The sequence below is a fragment of the Anastrepha obliqua genome, chromosome 5 (assembly GCF_027943255.1).
Source record: "Anastrepha obliqua isolate idAnaObli1 chromosome 5, idAnaObli1_1.0, whole genome shotgun sequence".
Lineage (NCBI taxonomy): Eukaryota > Metazoa > Arthropoda > Insecta > Diptera > Tephritidae > Anastrepha > Anastrepha obliqua.
Window position 1 is genome coordinate 65,081,698 of NC_072896.1, and position 12,962 is coordinate 65,094,659.

Here is a 12,962-nt window from a genome sequence, read left to right on the forward strand (position 1 = left end):
GTGACTCGTTGTAAATACCCCAAATCCGACAATTTTGCTTATTGACGTAGCCACCGATGTGAAAATCAGAAAAGAAGAAGAAGACTCACCACTTTGGAAATAGGTTTACAATATTTCCCAATTTTGTTCAAGCGTATAGCGTCCCATTTCGTAAATGTCAAACCTTTAAGTAAATTATGAACACATTTAACATGTCATTTGTGTTACCATTCTCAAAAAATAGGTGGTTCAAAAGGCAAACGCTATATGGTCCACCCTGTACATATATACACACATATATAGTAGTAGTAGTTCTTTATTTATTTATAAATATTGCATCTTACATTTCAATAATTTATACAATAATTCATTTACATACATATATAAATACATAAAGAAAGAAATAATAAATTTGTGACAATAACAATGTTGTCTGTATGTTGTCACAGCTCAAAAATTAATCAAAAATTAAACTCTGCAATTAGAAATTCTCTATAGCGTAAGGCTGAGTATATAAAGCAAGTCAGTATTTTCTAATTGTGGCCCTTAAGTACATATGTAATAGGACTATGAATAAGTTCGTGCGGTTTTACAACAGATGGCGTAACTTGATTATTATTCCATCGATCCACATTTCCAAACATTCATTGGAGAGCTACTGTCGTAAGGCACAAACGTCAGTATAAGTTTTTTATTTGAAGCGTAAACAACAATATTTTTACCACACTTGAAAATGTCGAATTTCGTGCCAAATAATGTGTTTTTGCGGGGAATTCTTCTTCATTATTTTAATATGAAGAAAAAAGCAGCCGAAAGTCATCGTATCTTGGTGGAAGTTTATGGTGAGCATGCTCTAGCTGAGCGAACGTGCCAGAAGTGGTTTGCACGCTTTAAAAGTGGTGATTTTGGCTTGGAAGACGAAGAACGCGAGGGTGCGCCGCCAAAGTTCATGGATACCGAATTGGAGGAATTGCTCGATCAAGATCCGGCTCAAACGCAAGAAGAGGTTGCAAAAACTTTGGGAGTTGATCAATCAACCATTTCCAAACGTTTAAAAGCCATGGGAATGATCCGAAAGGTAGGCCATTGGGTGCCGTATGAATTGAAGCCAAGAGACGTTGAACGCCGTTTTATGGCATGCGAACAACTGCTTCAACGGCACAAAAGAAAGGGTTTTTTGCATCGAATTGTGACTGGCGATGAAAAGTGGATCCATTACGACAATCCAAAACGTCGGGCAACGTATGGATACCCTGGCCATGCTTCAACATCGACGTCGGCGCAGAATATTCATGGCCTGAAGGTTATGCTGTGTATCTGGTGGGACCAGCTGGGTGTTGTGTATTATGAGCTACTGAAACCGAATGAAACGATTACGGGGGATGTCTACCGACGACAATTGATGCGTTTGAGCCGAGCACTGCGAGAAAAACGGCCGCAATACGCCGATAGACACGACAAAGTTATTTTGCAACATGACAATGCTCGGCCACATGTTGCACAAGTGGTCAAAACATACTTAGAAACGCTCAAATGGGATGTCCTACCCCACCCGCCGTATAGTCCAGACCTTGCGCCATCCGATTACTATCTCTTCCGATCGATGCAACATGGCCTGGCTGACCAGCACTTCCGTAATTACGATGAAGTCAAAAAATGGATCGATTCGTGGATTGCGGCAAAACCGACCGAATTTTTCACAAAGGGAATCCGTGAATTGCCAGAAAGATGGGAAAAAGTAGTAGTAAGCGATGGACAATACTTTGAATATTAAATTTGTAACCATTTTACGTCAATAAAGTTTCAAATTTCGAAAAAACCGCACGAACTTATTCATAGTCCTATTATATCTATTATTTCTGCTTCATTTAGCTTCGCTGCGTTTAGGTATCTTGTTCTGATATGGCATATTAGTATATACACACATACTTAGGCTCTTGATTGGTACGATCTGGTCTGTTTGCTTATCAACGTAGCACCAGGCACTTAACGTTTTGGTCATTACACTTTTATTTAAAATAAAATACAAATATGGACCTGGCGATGAGATGTCCTTTTCTTCAATAACACCCCGCGCTTTACTAGACTTATTTGCTGTTTAAGTTATGGCGGCTGTCATTCTCCGTGAGAGTGTAGAGGGGTTTATTTAGGCCTGGAGGCTCATTGTGATATCACTTGTTTCGACCCAGCTTTCCCCTCAACGTGTGCGGTATCAAATATATACCCCATTTCCAGCTATAACTGCACATGGAACAAGAAAAGTACCAAGTAGTTTAGCTGAAGATCATTTTACTAAACGCTCCGGCTTTGAAAGTATTCGATGCGGTACCAGCTGGTGGTGCAGAGGAAGAGGAAGACCTCCTCTGCGTTGGAAAGATCAGGTGGAGAAGGACTTGGCTTCACTTGGTGTGTCCAATTAGCCGGTTAGCACGAGAAAGAAACGACTGGCGCGCTTTGTTAAACTCGGCCAAAATCGCGTAAGCGGTTATCGCGCCAATTAAGAAGAAGAGAAGAAGAAGAACATTGGTCCGCTGTATGTAATATGGCAAAAATAGTAATCTCCAAACTGCGTCGCGCTGAACAACACCGCAGATCTTCATGAAGAGGCAATAGGCCGCTCCCCTTCCCGTCAAGTGGTACTTGATGGTTGACGTCGCTGAACAAGACAGCGCAAATTTTCAAGAATTGGCAATAGGCCGCTCCCCCTCCCGCGAAGTCATGCCTAACGGTTGTCCCGCGGTGGGAGGGAAACGGAGCTGGGGCGGGTTTTTAGTGGGTGAGTCGAAAGGCAAGTCCCACACTTTCGGCTTTCAATGCTTTGTGCCACCTCAACAAAAAAAAAAAAACATTTTCAAGCCGACTCCGAACGGCAGATATTTTTATGAGGAGCTTTTTCATGGCAGAAATACATTCGGAGGTTTCTCATTGCCTGCCGAGGGGCGACCGCTATTAGAAAAATGTTTTTCTTAATTTTGGTGTTTCACCGAGATTCGAACCAACGTTCTCTCTGTGAATTGCGAATGGTAGTCACGCACCACCAACCAACCAGAAGAAAATATTGCGTTTATTAAAAAGAAGTTACACTCTTCGTCATCTTTTTTGACGAAGCTTATTTTTATCTCGGCGGCTAAATAAATCAGCAAAACTGTCACATATGTAATGAAGAACGGAAAACCTGCACATGATGATCGAAAAGCCAATGCATCCTGAGAAAGTGACAGTTTGGTATGGATTTTGGAGTTGTGGTATCATTGACCTATTTTGATAAACGATTTTTTGTTACCGGAAATAATAGATCTTTTACGCGCCAAGTTAGGGTATGGTATTATCAGCCATCCGGAGCTATGATTTCACATTGTTGAACTTGTTTCTGAGCAGTGTCGTGAAGCACCGATGCTATGCAAGGAGTCCGCCCTTAAGGCGAATATTGGGAAAGCCATTCTTGAGGTAAAGCCAGAAACCGTTACCAAGCTCTTGGTACTGCAAAGCCAGCAAAGCGAGCCAGCAAAATCAGTAATCACCTAAAACTTCATCGAAATTGTTCATAAATTTATCAAAAATGAACCAAAATCATCATTGAAATCCATGGTCGGAGTTGAATATCCCCAAAACATCGATTTATAGAATTTTACCTGATCATTTGGGCTTACGAAAGGTCGGTGCACGTTTCATTCCACACAAGTCAATCAAAAATTGCTCAGAATTCAATATTTGAATGTCCTCATTAAAGGGGCGAGAAACGAAGAGAACTTTCTTTACAACATTGTAACTAGTGATGCAAAGCCAGCCGAGTGAGCTACATGAATAAATAATGGGAATGTTTCCCTTTACCACCAATGAACTAATTATATAAAAATATTATATATTAGGTTTGTTAATTTTCGTGAATTTTTAAAAACCACCCACTAAATAGACCACTCTACACATACAGTAAGTTTAATTTTATGACTGTTCATTTTAATAATATTATTAAGCCAGCCACTAATGTCCAACAAATCCCTCTGATTTGTTCGTGCTCGTTGGCGGTATGATTTGTCAATAAATCCGCGAACATGTCATACGTCAGACGCTAGCTTTAGCAGTTAGATCTCATATTAAATACACAGTCTTGCATATTTGTGTGGGTATATTTATAGTACTTCATTGTAAAAAAAATCAGCATGCTTTGATCTTGACACAGTTCACTTAAATGCACAGAAATAAACAAAAGTACTCTGATTGTTCATACATAAGTGCATGCGTATGCAATTTTGTGCTTAAGAAAACACATTAACAGCTGAAAGCAAGTGTATGTATGTATATAGAACAATCTTCACATCTTTGAAACCTTTTTCTTGCTAAAGCGCTTTACAGTCGAGAAATTCCCAAACAAATCGCCATTGGACTTCTCATTTTACGTACATACTATAAATAGTTTCTAAACGTCTGCAAAGTTATTACCAGCTAAACAAAAGCGAGAAGAATCAACAATTGCTGAAAGTATGTATAAAAGCAAAGCGGAGGATGTAAAATAAGGAAATACGAGGAAAAAAGCACAACAAAAATGTACATATCAGTTGGTGGTGTAAGAAAAAAATGGCTATCTCAGCGGCAATTTTTTGCATTGACATACAAGCCACACATCCTACATTTTAAATTTGCGTTTATGCACACGAGTGTAAAGAATGCGCATGTGATACCCGCTACGCATTTGAAATGTGTGCTAATGGCCAATGTCATAATGAATGAATATTTACCATGCACTATTTCATGTTGCGGCATGTGGCGGCCGCCGTAGCCGAATGGGTTGGTGCGTGACTACCATTCGCAATTCACAGAGAGAACGTCGGTTCGAATCTCGGTGAAACACCAAAATTAAGAAAAACATTTTTCTAATAGCGGTCGCTCCTCGGCAGGCCATGGCAAACCTCCGAGTGAGTTTCTTCCATTAAAAAGCTCCTCATAAAAATATCTGCCGTTCGGAGTCGGCTTAAAACTGTAGGGCCCTCCATTTGTGGAACAACATCAAGAAGCACACCACAAATAGGAGGAGGAGCTCGGCCAAACACCCAAAATGGGTGTACGCGCCAATTATATATATATATATGCATATATATTTCATGTTACATCTCAGAATCTATGGGCGTAACTTAGTAATTGCATGCGATGGCTTGCATTATTTTCAGATATATGTATGTATGTATGCACATACAACCGTTGAAAAATACTTAAACGCGATACCCAGTTCTCTTCATTTGAAACTTTTTTCGGTAAAATCACTTAAATGTTTTGCACATTAGGTTTTATTTTATAAATTTAAAATGTTTTTAATCGGTATCAGTCTTTTTATCCAAGAAAAACCTAAGTAATTTTATTTCACGTACAGAAAACAATTCACAAAATTTTGGACGAAGACCGAATCGTTCTTAAGTATGTTTCTGACAAAAATATCAGTGATCCTACTAAAGCGCAAAAAATCAATGCGAACCCTTCAAGAGAAATAGATAAACGAACGCATTTCAATGAATGCGATTCTAGCAAATCCATATGTTCAAGCGCAAAAAGTACCAAACGGTACGGTACTCGATAAAATATGCGCATACATAGGTATGTGGCTGCCAAAGTATTGGTCTTAAGTATTTTTCAACGACTGTATGTATGCATGCATACATCTTGTTTCATTGTTCACATTTTTGTGCCTATGTAGTATACCCGATGCAGGTAATTTTCACACTTATTATGACTTAAGGTTAGCAATGGATTTTTACTTTAGTTTAATATTAACAGGCCCAAGCAAGTGCTCAATTTATATTGACAATATTATTTGTAAAAACCCGAATAGTAACAGATATGCCATTCTTTCGGAACGCACTTTTCTTACCTTTGCGATATGACTTTCTACAGCAAATAAGTCGAGACTTCAGTAGGAAGATATTTTCCTTGAACATTTTTTATACAACTTGGTAGGTTGGTTTAAATAATCTTCCCTGATCACTACACAGCTTGAAGGTGCAAGAATATGCTATTTTTCCATTAACGGCACTGGTATCTAAGCCAAGATACGTGGTGTGTTCAAAAAGTATCGCGCATTTTGTGTTTTTTCAAAAATTATTTATTTATTCATAAATATCTATTTTGCCCCCTTCAAAGTAATACCCATCAGATTTTATGCACTTGTGCCAACGTTTTTTTTTTTTTCAATCTTCGAAGCACTTCAAAAAATCATTTTTTTATCTTTTTCAGCTCCTCCTTCGATGCCGTCTTTATCTCGTCAATCGCAGCGTAGTGTCGTCCTTTCATGGGCCTCTTCAGTTTCAGGAACAAGAAAAAGTCACAGGGGGCCAGATCTGGGGAATACGGTGGCTATGTGTGTCATTAGTGTGTTGTTTTTGGCGAAAAAGTCGCGCACAAGCAACGATGTATGAGCAGGGCGTTATCGTGATGCAAGAACCAATTTTTGTTCTTCCACAAATCCGGGATGTTTCGCGCATAACTTGCAGGTAATATTCGTTATTGACCGTTTTAACCTGTGGCAAGAACTCATGATTTACAACGCCCCTGCAATCGAAGAAAACGGTAAGCAAAACTTTTACATTCGACCGAACTTGGCGCGCTGTTTCCGTCTTGGTTCGTGCGACAGCTCCCATTGCGATGATTGAGCTTTGGTTTGGGTCGTCGCGGACAGAGTCCAACATCTCATTAGCAATGTTCATGCGATCCTACTTTTGGTTGAAATTGAGCAGTTTTGGTACGAATTTCGCGACAACCCATATCATGCCCAAATCATTGAAAAAAAATCGAATGGCACGATCCAATCGATATGTCTAGGCCCTCAGCAAGTTCTCTAACCAGTACCATTTTCTTCACTTCGTCAATTTTTTCGTCTGTTGTTGAAGTGTTCGGGCGTTCTTTGTCCATCTTTTTGAATAGGTAAAAATCGAAGACGAGCCGAAACAAGTGAAAGCAAAGCAGCTGTCAACAATTAACTGAACATTCAAAATGGCCGAGCTCGTCGGCATGAGTGAGAGATATGAGTACCAACATATCGCCACAAAAAAATCGAAATTCGAATATAAATACGTAACCTGCGAAAATTCTCAATTCGCGATGTTTTACTTCTTCTCTCTACTCGTTATTCTATATTATTCATACTCTACTCACTACTCTTTTTATTTCTTAGAAAAAAGTATGCATATGTATGCATTCAAAACTTAAAAGTATTTCGAAACGGCAATGATTGTAACTAAATCGAGTCTTATAAGCAAGGGCAGATCTCCCAGACAGATAACACAAGCAGCTTATCAGCGTTCAACTTTAAAACAGATTTTCGATATGAAAAATTAATTTTATTTGTAAAAGCATGTTTTTCATCTATTTATAGTCTACTCAATTTAATCACGTATAAAAATTATATTAACATTTTTGTATTGCGAAAAAAAAATTTACAAATTCGGACAATTCATGTCAAAACGAATAATCGTTCATAAATAGAATGCGACAGGATCCCGTATATTTGAAATTCGTGGCAAATCTGCGCATAACATTTCATAAAAAGTGATACAGTTTATAGCTTGCAATAAGTTTTGGAGTGATAAACATAGTTCTTGCACGATGGCTCCGGGGAACAGCGGCTGATTGTAAAATTGTATTAAGAGAGGAAATCTTTTAGGGAAATCGGCAATTTAATGAACAGAAATCATTCAACTATGCAATAAATAATTGGAAGACAAAAGTGACACTTCAAATGCAAATAAAAGCCGCCTAGGACAAACGAAAAACTAAAATGATTTTAAACGTAGTTAAAAAAATTTCTTTGCGCCAGACATAGAATTTAGTTAAATGTTTAAAGAAAATATTAATAAATTGCTTTGAGATGTAACAGTTCGAAGTGTGCTGAAAAAATATAACTTTTTCCGGCGAAAAACAACAACGCCCGCATGAAAATTTCCCTTGGGGGAACCTCTTATCTCTATAGGGCGCGTCCCCAGGTGGTGGTTAGGGGAACGCCTCCCAGATATGGAAGGTAGGAGAGTAGGTCTCCCGCGAACCACACTGGTCGAAGACGTAAACTTCGTTAAAAAAACTCCCTCAACCCAAGGTGTAACGGGACCAGTGCCTATTGGGTGGGTTTGGCAGCCGGGGGATAAAATTAGGCTGTCTCTTAACGGAGGCCTCCTGACATCAGGCCGCCTCAGGTTGTAACGGTGGTCTTACCATGGTATGGGGCGCTGCCATGGCGGACCGTTTATTTCCCCTATATCCTCATTGGTCACCGCACATAGCGACATGGGCAGCCCTCTGGAAGGGCAGGTGACCGTAAGAAACAGAAGCATGAACAAACAACAAAAAATTCGGATAACGCTACCAAGAAGACGGACAAACGGACGGACACAAACCCAAAACGAACGGACAAGCGGACGCACCCATTGACACAACAGATGGACAAATGGACAACACGGACCGACACTAACGAACAGAAGAATTAGGGAACTTCCTCAGAGGACGAACTCTTAGCCTCCAGCCAAGAGACGGTTGATGGCAAAGCTGTGGGCCGCTGAAAGGGACAGTTTTCCACTTATTTCCAGGCCAGTTTAGGTGATCATTAGTGAACTGCAGACGTTCTTGCTGGATAAGCTTACTAATCAGCGGTTTCTTTGCGAGTCGGTAACTACGCAAATCAGCCTCGGCCAGATGACGAGCGACAGTCCTTGAGCAGATTCGTAACTCAAGCTCTTTTACCAACTGTGGAGCACTTTTAAACGAAAATTTCGTTATCTCTCTTACAATCCCAGAGTCAGATTTTTAGTCATCTTTTTTTGGCCGGCCACGATGCACTACGGCAACAGTTTTGGTTTTTATAAAGTTCGAAATAATTCATAAAATTGACGACTTCTGAATATTAAATTATATTTTAAAGAAATGTTTTTTTGAGAAGTGTTATCATAGTCATTTATAACACGCGCGCGCAGCGCTTCACCGAATTTGTTTGGAGCCATTGTTTACTTTACCAAAATTTCTCAAATAGAGCGAAAATTTAATACAGAAAACGAAATGAGGGATTGAATATCGTTACCGTTATATATGTAGTAGAGCAAACTATGTTGCAATTGTTTTGCCGCGTAGGATTGCCATTTTTTTTTTAACTTTTTTCGAATATAACCAGGAAAAGAATATAGATGTTAATAATCATTTTAAAGTATGTTACCAACATGCTTTAGTTTCCAAAACAAGAAATAAAAAACATTTTTAAAGAATAAATGGCTTTGTTAGAAAAAAGTGAAGCTTGTGCTTCAGTTTTAAATGATTTGTATGATACTATATGTTCATATATTAAATATCTGCTTTGAAATTGGATCAATACGAGTATTGCATTGAAATTATTAAACCTTAAAATAAGCTGAGACATTGAATGCACAACTAGTAAATATTGACTTATGAACAAATAATATTAGATTCATTGCATTACAAACCATAACTCTATGACTGTTAAGATTTTCTCCAGAAGCTATACACAACATAAATACATACACATCTTAAATCTTGCCCTACTTGAAAACCAAAACGAGTTACCTATTTATTTCGCGTCTCTCTATAACAAAGCGCGAAAATGACTGCGCTTTTGGAAGTGTGGAAACTTAAACTCTTAAGCCTTCAAATTTCATTTTCATTTTTATTTCTTATTTTATTCGTATCATACTTTTTGTGTGCTCAGGGTAACCACTTCGTTCGGTTGTTGCTAAATTAGTATTTCATAGAAGAAATGGCGCTTTTATAGAGGCAAACGATTTTTCACCCAGACCTTACACCACACCAATACGGTAAAACTCGTACCTATACTTACACTTACACGTGTCGCTGGAGATCGGGACGACCTTGAGCCGGGCATTTTGTAACGTTTGCGTCTATATTTATTTACTTATACCGCATAGACATATGTACAGGCACTTGTAAATAAATCCGAGCATATACATATGTATTTAAGGCGGCCGCCGTAGCCGAATGGGTTGGTGTGTGACTACCATTCAGAATTCGCAGAGAGAACGTAGGTACGAATCTCGGTGAAACACCATTATTAAGAAAACACATTTTTCTAATAGCGGTCACCCCTCGGCAGACAATGGTAAACCTCCGAGTGTATTTCTGCCATGAAAAAAGCTCCTCAGAAAAAAATATCTGCCGTTCGGAGTCGGCTTGAAACTGTAGGTGCCTTCATTTGTAGACCAACATCAAGACGCACGCCACAAATAGGAGGAGGAGTTCGGCCAAACATCCAAAACGGGTGTACGCGCCAATTATATATACATATATATATATATATTTAATTGCACAAATACGAAATACGACTGAACGACGCACAGCTCTGTGTGCTGGTTGGCTTTAAATAGTAATAATACATTTATAAAGGGTCTTTCAAAAGACGCGTCTACATGGTGTTTTAAAATAAAAGATGTACAAATTTAGAGTCTTTGAGGTTTCACTATTTTTCTTCAATGGCTCTTAACAATGATAAGTAAAAAATGGTTCAATTTAAATGACAACCAAGTCCATCCCTTTTCTGCTGGTAATTGAAGGCGCCTAACGCTCTTAAAGATTCTTTTGCTAAAAACGGGCTTAAACCAACGTAGGAAAGACAAAAGCATTTAACCTGAACTGCTTCTTATCAGATTCCTTACGTGTGGGTGTAATAATAGGTTTTAGAAAACGTTAACTGAGAATTTTCAACGCATGCGTGAAATTCGTCCAGCTATACGACTGTGCAGCGTGGAAGGTCACCGCTATGAACATAAGACGGCTTCAAACGTTCGTTAATCGTTGCTTACACCGCAGAATGCGAATTTTCTGGCCTCGCACTACATCTGGCGCTGCGATGGAATCCCGTGCAACAGACAGGACGAAATGTAGGCAGGCCCATCAACGGAGGCGGAAATGAGGTCTTTGAATAAGACTTGGAATGAATTTAGGCGACGCATTCGATGGCGAAGAGTTGTGGACCCCCTTCAACTAGAAGTTAGAGGATCTTATATATACATATGTGCCCACGTCTACATGTTATCATACGAGAATTAAAATTTTCTAGGACTCACATTGATTTCAACAATCCCGATCCGGATGTTGTGTTTCAGCTCTGGAATCGTTGTTGACTTATTCACATAGTCTTTACTTCTGCCAGACCCAGTCTAGTCTGCCAGTCCTTTTTCTATCCTCGACAGAACCAGTTTCTTCAAACTTTTTCACAATCGTTGTATTGTCGACTTATTCGGGCGATTATTTCCATCGAAACAATCACAAATTTTTCATATTTGTTTCACTAGTTTTACGCGTTTTATCCATAACACAAAAGGTACCGCCTAGGAATTATTTACTGCATACATCTTGAAAGACCCTTTACTTTGACAAACACACATATGTACCAAAAACAAATATACAAAAGGAATAAGACACTGCAGCGGATTTTTATACCAAATTATAAAAAATATATATAGTTGCATATGCATGTATATATGTATAAATAGTATGCATTTCCTACGTAATACATATAATGAGCATGAGCTATGAAGGTAGGAGGCAGTATTGGTCAGTTTTTTAAGTTTTGGTGAGATTTGCATTCATTACAGATATACATACATACATGCATATGTATGTTACTTCGAAAGGTAAAACTTTGGACTCGAATATTTTTTGAGACGCAACGAGCCTGCACTACAGTTCGTTCTCGAATTTCTTCGAAAGCAATATGAAAATTGAGATCATTGAAATGCAGGGGTAGAAAATTTAATTAAAAAATATTATAGTTTATATTTAAATATAAGTATAAGTTGGTAGGTGCATGTAGGAAAGGGTGAACCAATACCGCTGGGATTTTTTAAAGGAAATGTATTTTGTCATTGGCAGCTTTTACGCGCTGAAAAAAGTGGCAGAAATTCAGAATCATACCTACGTAGTAAGAAATGGATCGTTAGACACTTGAAAAACGTTACGAAATATTGAAAACAATCATCCTAAGTGGATGCTGTGGTGCAGATCTCAACAAAAAAAAAATAGTCGAGGTAATGCACTAATTGTGACACATATACGCACATTCCCACGATAGTCGGTTATTCGTTATGGAAACACCTGGACAGTGACTCCAGTAGCATCCCCCAAATGGGTTTATATTGCTACAAAAAGAACAACAACAAAATCTGTATACGTATATTTGAGAGAGAAATTTGTATTCAAATTGGCAATAGAGCTATTCGCGTTTTTGTCCGATTCACTTAACCAAAAATGTCAAAGATCTCGACAACTTAACATTAGCCGCATTAGCTTGTTGACAATCCTGCCATTCACCATCCTGATGTTTGCCAAGGATGATAGATTTACCAGGTATGGCTTTTAACTATGGTGAAAAAGAAAATTGTGAGGGGAACTTCGGCTATCACGTCACTTGGGACATTCAGCTGAATCCTGCACGATCATTTCACACTTACTCTTACACTCGTCCACTTTTTCATACAATCAAATTTCGATAAGTTCCTCGTATGTAAGTTCGGGTTCCGCTAATGCCGCGCTGGGGCCCTTCTTTACTGGTTATAGTACGAAATTTGTTTAACATGCAGGTGTGAAGTTACGTATTTTTTTCAATAAGAAACAAATATGACAGATTTATAGACTTGTAAAAAGTATAATAAAAAAAGTATAATAAATAAATATATACATTTGATATACTTCACATATCTACATATGTATATATGTATATAATAAATTATTGTATATGTATAAGAATCTCAAAGGCGTAAAAAGTAAAAAACTCATAAAAAAATTCACACAAAATTAATTGTATCGTATATTTCAAGCATATTTGAGTCTTTGAGTTGCAACTCATGATTGGCTTTGAGGCTGTCTGAAGAGTACCCAAGCAATTCGCGCTTTCCAGCACAACAATGGCACTATATTTTGCACAGACAAGATGTTAATTGCCGGTCAACAGCCAACTGTTGACGTCAACATCTCAATGATAAACT

The 12,962-nt window shown here is 38.4% G+C and overlaps 1 protein-coding gene across 2 annotated transcripts in view; it reads right to left on the minus strand.

The window, feature by feature from the left end:
- The window catches only part of LOC129249210 (uncharacterized), an 81,379-nt gene that overhangs the window by 27,910 nt on the left and 40,507 nt on the right, over positions 1 to 12,962 (minus strand). The window contains exon 1 of one of the 2 annotated variants that reach the window (XM_054888894.1): positions 5,840 to 5,913. The exons of the other annotated variant lie outside the window; for it this stretch is intronic. The gene's annotated coding sequence lies outside the window, so the exon portion shown is untranslated. Of the gene's footprint in view, positions 1 to 5,839; positions 5,914 to 12,962 lie in introns of those variants that run through there. 2 annotated transcript variants of the gene reach the window in all.